The 11,910-nt window shown below is 38.1% G+C and overlaps 1 long non-coding RNA gene across 1 annotated transcript; it reads left to right on the plus strand.

Moving 5' to 3' along the window:
• The first annotated feature begins 640 nt into the window (after positions 1-640).
• LOC134221249 (uncharacterized) lies at positions 641-11,643 on the plus strand. Its single transcript, XR_009982286.1, has 4 exons — positions 641-778; positions 845-1,026; positions 1,356-1,458; positions 11,125-11,643. It is a non-coding gene; the product is annotated as an uncharacterized LOC134221249 (long non-coding RNA).
• Positions 11,644-11,910: the final 267 nt, after the last annotated feature.

Raw genomic sequence — 11,910 nt, forward strand, 5'->3', positions numbered from 1 at the left:
CTCAATGACTTTAAAAAGCAATATTATTTATTGAGCAGTTGCAACCGATTAAAACATTATGCCGATACAACATGTTTTGTAAATTGAGATATTGTTACGACACAAATTATAAGTTTTATGTTATTATTCGAGTTTATGCCACAGATCAAGTTTTAAGCTAAATAATGTAAAGCTTAAGAAGGATTCGATAATAAATTACTTTAATGTTTCCATGTGTTTTAGTTAAATGCAGTTGGGTCATCTCATGCGCGTTTTTTTGACGTAGGACTTACGTCTCTCTTTCACAGCAAAAATTATTGTAAGACACGTCGACGTAATTAGCACGATGTGATAAAAAAGCTATGTAAATGCGAAAAAAAGATACAAAACTACATCGATTTTATGTGGTTTTACATCGCCTTAAAATTACACAGGAATAAAAATCTTATTTGGCATAACGTCACATTCGTGTAATATTAACATACAAAAAATGATAATATTACACAGAAACAAGTGCAACCAACTGGTTCCGATAGGCGTGTGTACTATTACACAAATTTATTGTAATATTGCGTCGAATGATGATACAATATTAAATCTGGCTGCACTGCACTTCCCATTCTCAGTCCGACAAAATCGAGTTTGGTTGAGTTGAGGTTGAGGTGCCATTTTGAAATTATATCGCGCACATCGCGTGAGAGTTTTTAGATTTTCAATTATTTATCTTATTAAACACCAATTATAACAGCCAAAAAAGTGATAATAATAGACTTTATTATAACGTGGTGCCGTACAAGATGTAAGTTTCTTTTGCTTATTTAGGATAACTATATAATGACTGATTATTGTTCAATTTATGTTTCAGGAACTACGACCATATTGCAGAACAATAACGAGAAATAACTTGCCAGGAATCAACCAGTTTGGTTTGGTTTTCAGTTGAATATGCGGCGATAAGTTTCGAATCATGAAAATGATGCCGGAAGACCTTAATAGCAAGTGTGCGGCCTCTTTACTGTTTATTGGTTGCCCTGTTCCGGTCCAGAAGTAAGATAATAGTCGAATTTAAAAAAATGATCCAAACACTAATAGAAAGCATAAAGCGTCTTTGACAGATGTTTATTATCGAAAAGTGGGGGTTTCAGACAATTTTTATAAAAAATTGTCCAGGAAGTTCTTTGTATAAATGTCCAGCTAGACCAGGTTAAGTTTTAGTTATCTTTATTAGTGCTATAGAAACTAATTCTAAGAAATCTCGTTACATGGCTAGAAATGAGTTGCCGTTCTGATTTTCATGCTTGGTCATTTCCGCTTCAATTTAGAAAATCAATGTACGAAGTATTATAATCTACTAATTTAATTATCTTGAATTTCAGTGGAGGTACTCGTTCTACTGCCCTGCCAAAAGAAAACGAATATGCCACAAAGTAAAGTTGTTATAGCATCAAGACACGATGAATTGGAGAACACGAATAACTGGTAAGAACTAAAACATATAAACCATATTTGATCTTTCGGGAAGCATATGCGGTGGTGGAAAACTTCTCTGGAATCGAACTGAACCGGGATTTCGAATCAAATCCATTCGGGATTCCAAACCGTTTCAATTCAGTCTCAATTTCGTACAGAATACTTTTAAATTTCTATGTCAAATCTGTTTAGAAATTCTAGTCTAATTCTATTGAAATTTCAAATCAAATAGGGGAAATACGGCTTTGGCAGGTTTTGTTCTATTATTGGCAAGCGGGTTCTCTATAACCAATTATGCTCAAATTTGGCCTTAACATTCTTTGCATATCAAAGAATATTGTGGCCAATCTTCATAAAATTTGGTCAACAAAAACCCCTTTGACAATAATAGAACAAAACCTGCCAAAGTCGTCATTCCCCCTACTGTTGGAATTCCGAGCTGAATCCTTTTGACATTCCAAACCGCATCCTTTTAAGATGCCGAACCAAATTCTTTCGGGTTCCCAGTTGATTCCTTTTGAAATTTTGAGCTTAATCCTTTCGGGGATCTTGAACCGAGTTCCATTTGGGATTCTAAACCAAATTCTATTGCGATTTTTATGCGATATTTTTCGGGACTCCGACGAGTTCAAGCCTGTTGGTTTTCCGAAACGGTTTTTTGAAGTTCGGTAAACGATTTTTTTTTGGAAAACTAATCCTTTTGAGATCCGAAACCAAGTCTTTTTTGGGATTCTGAATCGAATCCTTTCAGGATTCCGAACCGAATCTGTCTGGGATTCTCAACCAAATACTTTCGTGATTCATAGTTGAAACCTACTAAGAATTAGAACTGCTTTGTTTCTGAACTCCGAAACTAAAACTTTTTCGATTCCGAAACTAAAACTTTTTCGATTCCGAAACGAATACTTTTTCCTTGATAATCCTTTCGTTATTCCGAACCAAATCTTTTCGAAAGCACGAAGGAAATCTTTCTGAGACTTGAAACCTTTTGGGATTTTGAACTTTATCTTTTCAAAATTCTGAACCGACTCCATTTTGGATCCCGAAATGCTTCCTGTTGGGATTCCGTAGCAAATTATTTCGAGGTTCCTAGCGGAAATCTTTTGGAATTCTTCTTCTTCTTCTTGGCATTACATCCCCACACTGGGACAGAGCCGCCTCGCAGCTTAGTGTTTCTAAGCCAGGTTACCATTTTTGCATTCGTATATCATGAGGCTAGCACGATAATACTTTTATGCCCAGGGAAGTCGAGACAATTTCCAATCCGAAAATTGCCTAGACCGGCACCGGGAATCGAACCCAGCCACCCTCAGCATGGTCTTGCTTTGTAGCCGCGCGTCTTACCGCACGGCTAAGGAGGGCCCCTTCTTATGGAATTACAAATCGCATATTTTAACACTGTGGAAATAATTCCATATATTATATGATTTATGTGTGGGCTATACAGATATTTGCAGTAGCTCCAGGCTAATATGTTATATACACTGTTATATACACTGTATGTAGCTTAATTAATGATTGTTTGCTTTTTTTTTCTTGATTTCCTTAATTAAAATGATCACAACGTTCTTTAATAATATGCTTATGAAATATTATTTCATTTACAAATGTTTTGAAAAGATAATTGATTTTCAAAAAAACGATTTTGACTGATTACATTTATATTTCAATGGACTAACAATTATGTCGGAGGATGAAATGATTTTACGGATAAAGCCCTGAATACCTACTTTTTGCCAAAGCAGGGGCTTTATGATATGTAAAGAAAAAACTTATACATTGCATTAGCCACATACATTTCAAAACTTTTCATTAACTTATGAATCTTTTTGGTATCAAATCATTCATCAGGTGACAAAATGAAGTGTATTATTTTTTTCGAATTATTTTTTCCATAACTTTAAGTTTTCTTTTTACGTAAAGGGACGTAACGGTGACGGTAAAGGCAGGATTTGACAGTTACCCTTTATATTTTCGAGATTAAAATCTACCATTGCCGTATCCGTTCCGTTCCATTGTGTTTGAGGCTTGAGGAACCGACTGTCGACACATGCGAGTCATTTGGCAGTACTTGTTCCTAATCTAAAGTGACCAGACGTCCCGGATTATGCTGGACAGTCCCGGATTTAGCCTACTTGTCCCGTATAGCCTGTCGTCCCAAAAACGTCCCGCATTCCACTATTAAGGCTCCCCCAGACCTAAGCAATTTCATCGCCGCGACGGCGACAACTAATCGTCACGATTCTATCGTTGGGTCGCTGGCAATGTTCTATCTACGCTTCCATACCAACGACGACAGAATCGCGTCGGGTGTGTTTGGGGGAAGCTTTACTGAACGTTAACAAAACTGTCGCAGATCAAAATATTTCAGAACTCAACCGCTCGGCGGCGCTAGTGTATACAGAAATACTCGATGGGTTAGATATTGTGGAATGCGTAAGATTTAGAAAGTTGCCGTCTTCTACAAATATGTTCAAAAGATCAAATCAAAGCTGCCGCAGATCATGTTATTTCAAAACTCATCCGCTTGGCGGCGCTAGTGTATATAAAAATACTCCTTGGGACCTTGGGTTAGATATTGTGGAATCCGTTAATTTTGGAATGTTGCCGTCTTCTACAAATTTGTTCAAGAGGTCAAAACGAAACTGTCGCAGATTATATTATTTCTGAACTCATCCACTTGGTGGCGCTAGGGTATAAAGGAATACTCGATGGGTTAGATATTTTGGAATCCGTGAGATTCAGAAACTTGCCGTTTTATATAAATTTGGTCAAAACAAATTTTTTCGCAGATCATATTTGGAAACTATTTGCTTGACGGAGCTAACGTTTAAGAGAATACTCGTTTGGTTAGCTATTGTGGAGTCCCTAAGATGTAGAAAGTTGTAGTTTTCCACAAATTTGTTCTAGAGGACAAAACCAAACTGCTGCAGATCATATTATGTCGGAACTCATCCACTTGGTGGCGCTAGTGTTAATGAGTATTGAGATTTGGAATGTTGCGTCTTCTACAAATTTGTTCAAGAATTGAAAACGAAGCTGTCACACACTGAACCGATCGTGCACGTACATTCTACCTGAATATTCAGGTAAACTCTTGAGAACTCGAATATGATAGACATCATGTGATGAACGTAGAGTTCACCAATATAAAGGTGACCTCTACCATAATTTCAGGTGAAATCTACGTGAATTTTTGGTGAATTATATATGACATGATGGTAAATAAAACCTGAGATAAAACCATTGTCATGACCTCGGCCACGACTCGCATGTGAGACAATATGGCGACATCAGTTTTAATATTGCAAGGCGACTTGATACTGTTGCACAATAACTTTCTTCTCATGTAAGTATAAATTTTTCATACGGAATCATTGATATTAATTCATTGTTAAAATAATTAACATTGTTTCAGAATGGAGAAAGGCAATTTGTACGAGTTAATCGCGCCGAGGATTTGACATCACTAGATTTTCACAGAGGAAAATCTCGAGGAAAATGACGCCAACATTATTATGAAGAAATGCCGATAAACTTTTTTTTTCCATATTTTCGGTTATAATTAGTGTATAAAAGTATAATTAAAACAATTATATGAAAGTGGAAACAGTATCCAAGCAGTAAAGGCTACAGATAGACTCAGATTTAAAATTAATTAAACCCGAAATATTTTGTAATGTTGACCAATGCGTTCTCTGTAGTCATTAATGCTTGGCAAATGTTTTTTTTTTTTTTTCAATAAATGCAAATTTTGATTTAAAGAATAAAGGAGCTCCCACAATGATGAGGACAGCGGCGCGTTTTGATAGTTAACCCATGTATTTTCTGTCAGAACGTGCCGCTGCGCATAGCATTCTGGATGGGCCATAAGTCCGAGAAAATCATGGATTGTACTGAAATCTACAAGACCATCCAACCTTTTTCACCTGAAAATCACGTAAATTCTACGTTAGTATTGAGCAGAAAACGTCACGTGAAATTCACGTACATTTTACCTGAGTCATGTGAATCGAGATTGACATTCTGATTCACGTAGAATTCACCTGAAAAAACAGGTGGAAAAATTATTTGCAGTGCAGATCACAATATTTCAAAACTCATCCGCTTGGTGGCGTTGTATATAAAAATACTCGTTGGCTTAGATATTGTAGAATCCGTAAGTTTTAGAAAGCTGGCGATTACTACAGATTTTTTTCAGGGGTCGAAACCATATTGTTACGGATCGTACTATTTCGAAAGTCATCTGCTCGGCAGCGCTAATGTTTTTGTGAAAATTTGATCGGTTGAATATTTTGATATCCTTAAGATTAACAATGTTCAAATCATACCCATCATACTGAAGACCTTATTACTGTAGACTACATTTGCTTGACGAATGTTTATTATATTGAATTACTCGTTAGATGATAAGTTCCTCCGGAAGTTCCTCCAGGAAGATCCCTCTAGAATTCCTCGGAAAGTTTCTTTCAGGAAGTTCCTCCGGAAAGTTCATCCGGGAAATTCCTCCGGAAAGTTCCTGCGGAAAGTTGCTCCGGTAAGTTCCTCCGGGAAGTTTCTCTTGAAGTTCCTCCGGAAGTTACTCAGAAATTCCTCTGGGAAGTTCCTCAGAAAGTTCATCCGGGAAGCTCATCCGAAAGTTTCTCTGGGAAGTTCCCTCGGGAAGTACCTTCGGTAGTACCCCCGGGAAGTTCCTCCGGATAGATCCTCCGAGAAGTTCCTCCGGAAGGTGTCTCCAGAAATTTCTCTGGGAATTGCCTCTGGAAGTTCCTCAGGCAAGTTCCTTCGGAAGTTCTTCCGGGAAATTCCTTCTGGTTGTTCTTCTGGAAGCTCCTTTTCGAAGTTCTTCTGCAAAGGTCCTCCGGAAGATTCACCGGGAATTCCTCTAGCGTTTCCTCTGCAAGTTCCTCCCGGAATTCCGTTGTACATTCCTCTGGAAATATGTCCACAAAATCGGCTAGTAGAGAATTTAAAACTTTACCATTTCTTCTGAAATTCTCACGAATATTATTCCTGAAATTTCTTCATTGGTTCGATCTTCCTCGCCATAGACTTCATCTCGTTCAATTATCCCAGTCAAATCTTTGATTTATTTTATACCAACTTTTGTGCAGAACGAATTAATTGAAGCCTCTAACTATTTTTTAAATCAAAAAGAAAAATTTCTGCACGTGGAAACCATTGGATTGGCCTGATGTTGATTCAAAATCTGAAGAATGGTAGACCAATTCTAAAAGCAGTACTTTTTCGATTTTTTGTTTTAGGTTTTTTTTTAATAATTGAAGGCGTTAAATACTATGGGTTGTTTGGAAATGTTGACCTTGAATAAATAAAAGAATCGATTGAGCGAATAAAATTTTGTGATGGGAAGTTTTTTTTTCATAAACATCTCAGAAATTCCACCAGATTCCTACAGAAATGCCTCCAGGAAATTCCTCTGAAATGCCTCTAAGGGTCTATGGGGACATCATGGGTTGCTACTGGTTTTAAACCGAGCCCAATTGACTTGAAAAATCTATTGATTTAAACTCCACAATGATTTGGAGAACATCGAACATTCAATTTAGGCATAACAAAATCGCAAATTATACGCATGGCTTCCATGGGCCTATATGAACACCATGGGTTGCTATTGGTGTCTTGATTGGCTTGGTAGATCAATTGGTCTAAACTCCACAGTGAATTGAAGAGCTTAGATCATCCGGCTTGGACATATCTAAATCGTAAATCCTGGCTTAGGTGGAGAATATGGCTTGCTATTGATTTTGTACTGACCTCAGATGACTTGTAAGATCAAATTGAGCTCCAGAATGATTTGGAGAACTTAAGATATCCGGTTTGGACATATCTAAATCGATAAGAAAATTATTTTGAGCTTTTTAGTGGAATGTTTTCACCTGTCATAAGACGAGTTTATACAATCCCATCGAATTCCACCACTTAACTCGACTTCGAGTCAAGTACGAGACACTGAAGACGGCCTTACTGTTGAGGTCGAAATACGTATCTGTCAAGATACAATTAAGTGGTGGAATTCAATGGGATTGTATAAACTCGTCTTATGACAGGCATATCTAAATCGTTAATATTGCACATGACTACTGAGGGCCTGTATGGGTTGATATTGGCTTTGTATCGAGCCCAGTTGTCTTGGTAGACCAATTCGTTTAAACTCCAGAATGATTTGGAGAACTTAGAACATCTGGTTTGAACATATCCAAATCTTAAATCATGCCCATGGGCTCTATTGGCATGTATGGTACTGACTTTGTATTGAGCGCAGCTGACTTGGTAAACCAGTTGGTTTGAACTCAAGAATGATTTGAAAAACTTAGAACATTTGGTTTGGACATATCTAGATCGTAAATCATGCATACGCCCTCTAAGGGCCTATATGGACACCATGGGTTGCTATTGGCTTTGTATTGAGCCCATTTGACTTGGCAGACCAAGGCTCTGAAATCCAGAATATTTGGGAGAAACTAATCTGCATTCAAGTTTCGTCGTCTCTAAAATAGTATTGAGTACATTTCAGAGAAAAAACAACAATAAAATCGTTCATGCGATTCGTGTGCAATTTTCGTCCATATAAATGCCAACTGACGATACTCCCTCCGACGATTACAGGATGTAGGTGTGGCCGATCAACAATCTGAGGTCAGTTTTGGAAAATTTATGAGCTGACGATTATTTTGCGTATGCATGCATTGCTAAGTCAAAGTGATATTCGTTGGAACCACAGAAGAATTCCTTTCGGAACTTTTGGAAATCCCGGAGGATTCTCTTCTGAAATTTGGAGGAATTCTCTTCGGAATACACAGAGGATTGTCTTTTTCGGAGAATTCTTTTCGTAATCCCTGGAGGATTTTCTTCAGAATCCCTGGAAGATTCTTATTGGAATCCAAGTAGAAGTCTCCTCGAAATTCCCGGAGAATTCTTTTCGGAATCCCCAGAGGATTCTCTTCAAAATCCCCGGATGATTCTGTTCGGAATACTAGGCAGGATTTTCTTCAGAATCCCAGGAAGATATTCTTTGAAATCCCTAGAGGATTCTCGACGGAAGTCTTTCTTCGGATTCCCTTTACAATTCCTGTTTCTCTTCGGATCCTCTGCACAATTTCGGAATCCTCCGGAATATTCACATTTGAATATCTTCCTTGGAATACTTGGAAGATCCCCCTCAGCATCCATGAAGGATTCTCTTCAGAAACTCTGGATAATTATCTGCGGTATTTTCGAAGGGTTCTCTTAGGAACCACCAAAGCCTCGTAACACTTGGTAGACACCTTTGCGTGGTGTGTTACGGTGTAAGATCTACCACGGTCACATTGTCAGCTACAGGCAAATCCTAACCCAACGAATCTTCTTCTTCTTCTTATTGGGATTACATCCCCACACTGGGACAGAGCCTCCTCGCAGCTTAGTGTTCATTAAGCACTTCCACAGTTATTAACTGCGAGGTTTCTAAGCCAGGTTACCATTTTTGCATTCGTATATCATGAGGCTAACACGATGATACTTTTATGCCCAGGTAAGTCGAGACAATTTCCAATCCGAAAATTGCCTAGACCGGCACCGGGAAACGAAACCAGCCACCCTCAGCATGGTCTTGCTTTGTAGCCGCGCGTCTTACCCAACGAATACCTTCCCCAATATCCAACTTCGTGGTACTTATGAGAGTGTCGCTGAGTCGGGGGCCTCTCGTTAAGTAAGTACTACATCAACACTTCCTTCCCCTCCCAAGTTACGGTGAAGATGGGCGTGGAGTAGTAATCCTCATGCTTTTGTGATTTTTATTCTAGATTGAAATCAAAGACCACACCCACCTTGATTTCTGATAGAAATCTGAATAAGGATTTCAAAAGAAAAATATGAGTATCACTACGAAGTACACCGTAACTATGCTATGCTATGATTCTCTTAAAGCCCCAAACACAATGTCAGCGGAATGGCAATGGAAACGGCAAATTTGACAGAAAATGTATGGGCTAACTGTCAAATTTGCCGTTTCCGTTGCCGTTCCGCTGACATTCCGCTGACATTTCTATCAGAAATTGATGAAGGATTCCTTTCAGAATGCCCGAAGGTTTTCCGTCTGATAATAAAAAATCCCTTAAGATAATCCTCCGAGAATTTCGAAGAAAATCCTTCGGGGATTTCTAGAAGAGTCCTTCAAGGATTCCGAAGAGAATACTTTGAGGTTTTCCTTCGGGGAATGCTTAATCCGAAGGGAATTTTTATCATTCAGAAGGAAAATCTTCGGGCATTCTAAACGGAATCCTTTATAAATTTCTGATAGAGTTCTTTTGTGATTACTGCGGAAATTCCTCCGGGACTTTGATGATAATCTTTCATGGATGCTGAGGGAGATTTTCCAAGGATTTCAAAGATGATATTCCAAGGATTCCAAGGGGAATCTTTCGTGGTTTTTGAAGAGGATCCAAAGAGAGTCCTACGTCGATTTAGAGGATAATCCTCCCAATATTCCGAAGAGAATCTTCCGTCGATTTCGAAGAGAATCCTCCCAGTATTGTAAAGAGACCTTCTGGGAATCCCATAAAGAATTCACAAGGGATTCCGAGGGGGATTTTTAGGCGACTTCCCCTTGGGATACGACGTGAATCCTTCAAGGATTCCAAAGAGAATTTTTGGAGATTCCGAAGAAAATCATCTGTGTTCCGAAAAGAATTTTCCAGAGAAAAGAATCGTCCAGAGATTTCGAAGAGAATCCACTGGGGTTTTCGAGGAGAAACCTCCGAAGTATAATTCGAGGTATAAATGGAATCATACGGAGATATCAAGATTCCAATGATGATATTAATACCCAAAAGAAATCATTTGAGGATTTTTACAAGATTTCGATAGAAATGCTTCTGAAATTTTAAAAGGAATTCTTCTGGCGGGAATCGCTGTGGACATCCGATAGACATTCATCTGAGTGAGTTATTCGTATTTTCTATGCAATCCCAGAAGTATTTCCATCATAATACCAAGAGAATTCTTTCTGAAATCCCAAAACTTATGAAGATTTATGAAGTAGTTTTATATAAATTCAGAAAGAATTGCGTTCTATATCTTTTTCATCGGATTCCTTGAGTGACATATTTGAAGATACCCCTTTATAATAATCGCAGATGTATTTACATCGAATCCCTGATAGATTTCTTTAGGAATTCCTGAATTATATACTTTTTGAAATCCCCAAAGGATTTCCATCTGACTTCCTTAAGTATTCCTTTCAGAATCCACAAGAGTTATTCAGCGTTACTCTTTGGAATCCCAGAAAGAATAATCTCCCAAATCTCATATAAATTCTTTCCGGAATCTCAAAACAGATTCTCTTCGGATTCGTCAACCGGACTCCCTTCCCTTCGGATTCACAGAGAGATTTGCATTAGAATAGTATTTCCATCAAAATCCTCCCATTCTGAGATTCCGATTGAAATCCTTCTGGGCAACATTCACTATTGGATCAAACCATTCCTATAATCGTTCCGAAATATATTTTGTACTAGATTTCACTGCGGTTAATTCAAGAATCACTAGTTGGTTCAGATGCTATACCACTTAACAATTCCTTGAAGATAATCCTACAAAGAATCATCTACTTCTTAGATGAATCATCTTAAATCATTGTTCCTCACCAGCCCTAAACTTTTTTTTCACCTGTTTTAGATACTGAAGTCTTATAAGTATTTTCAACGGTGCACCATGGAAATTCGTCTAGAACTGTCCTTCGAGTTTCAAGCAAGATGGCACAATCCTGTCGTCATACCAGTTCACCGGATCAGAGGTTCATGTTCACGATGACTCGCCACCCCTGGCCGATATTGCCATTCTAGTTAACAGCTGCGTATGGACAACATGAACAATCAACAATCAAAGTCAGCGAGCGAACAATACCACTTGTCTGGGAATTCGCCTGATAAGCAATAAATGTGGAGCTCTGAAGTGGGACGATATGATGTAGCTGTGCATGGTGGTCTAAACACAATGCTGCGTTTTCACCGACTTCATCTTCATCGCATATGGATCCGACCAGGATCCGATCATCTGCTAAAGAATACTTTGCTGCTTTAGTTGTATGGAAGTAACCAAATTTGTATGTGCCTACAATAGACTAAAAAAATGTTCAAGCTCTGGTAGATTGTATGAGTAAAATTATACTTATGCGTAAATTTAAATAAAGACATGACTTACAACAGAAAATATTACATTATGAACATGATATTACCAAAATAATGATAATTCACATATTCCTACCATGCATATTGGGGATTTACCGGATTTACATCACATTCATCTACATCGCTTTGATTACGTCGTTTTATTTATTACGTCGTACGAAATTACATCGCTCCTGTTTATTACACAGCGAGCTCTCGAGTACATCGAGCAGTGTAATATTCAACAACCGATGGATTCAGTTGGTTGCAGCGATTTCGATGTAATATTCAACAA

Source organism: Armigeres subalbatus, chromosome 3 (genome assembly GCF_024139115.2).
Source record: "Armigeres subalbatus isolate Guangzhou_Male chromosome 3, GZ_Asu_2, whole genome shotgun sequence".
In the NCBI taxonomy this organism is placed as follows: domain Eukaryota; kingdom Metazoa; phylum Arthropoda; class Insecta; order Diptera; family Culicidae; genus Armigeres; species Armigeres subalbatus.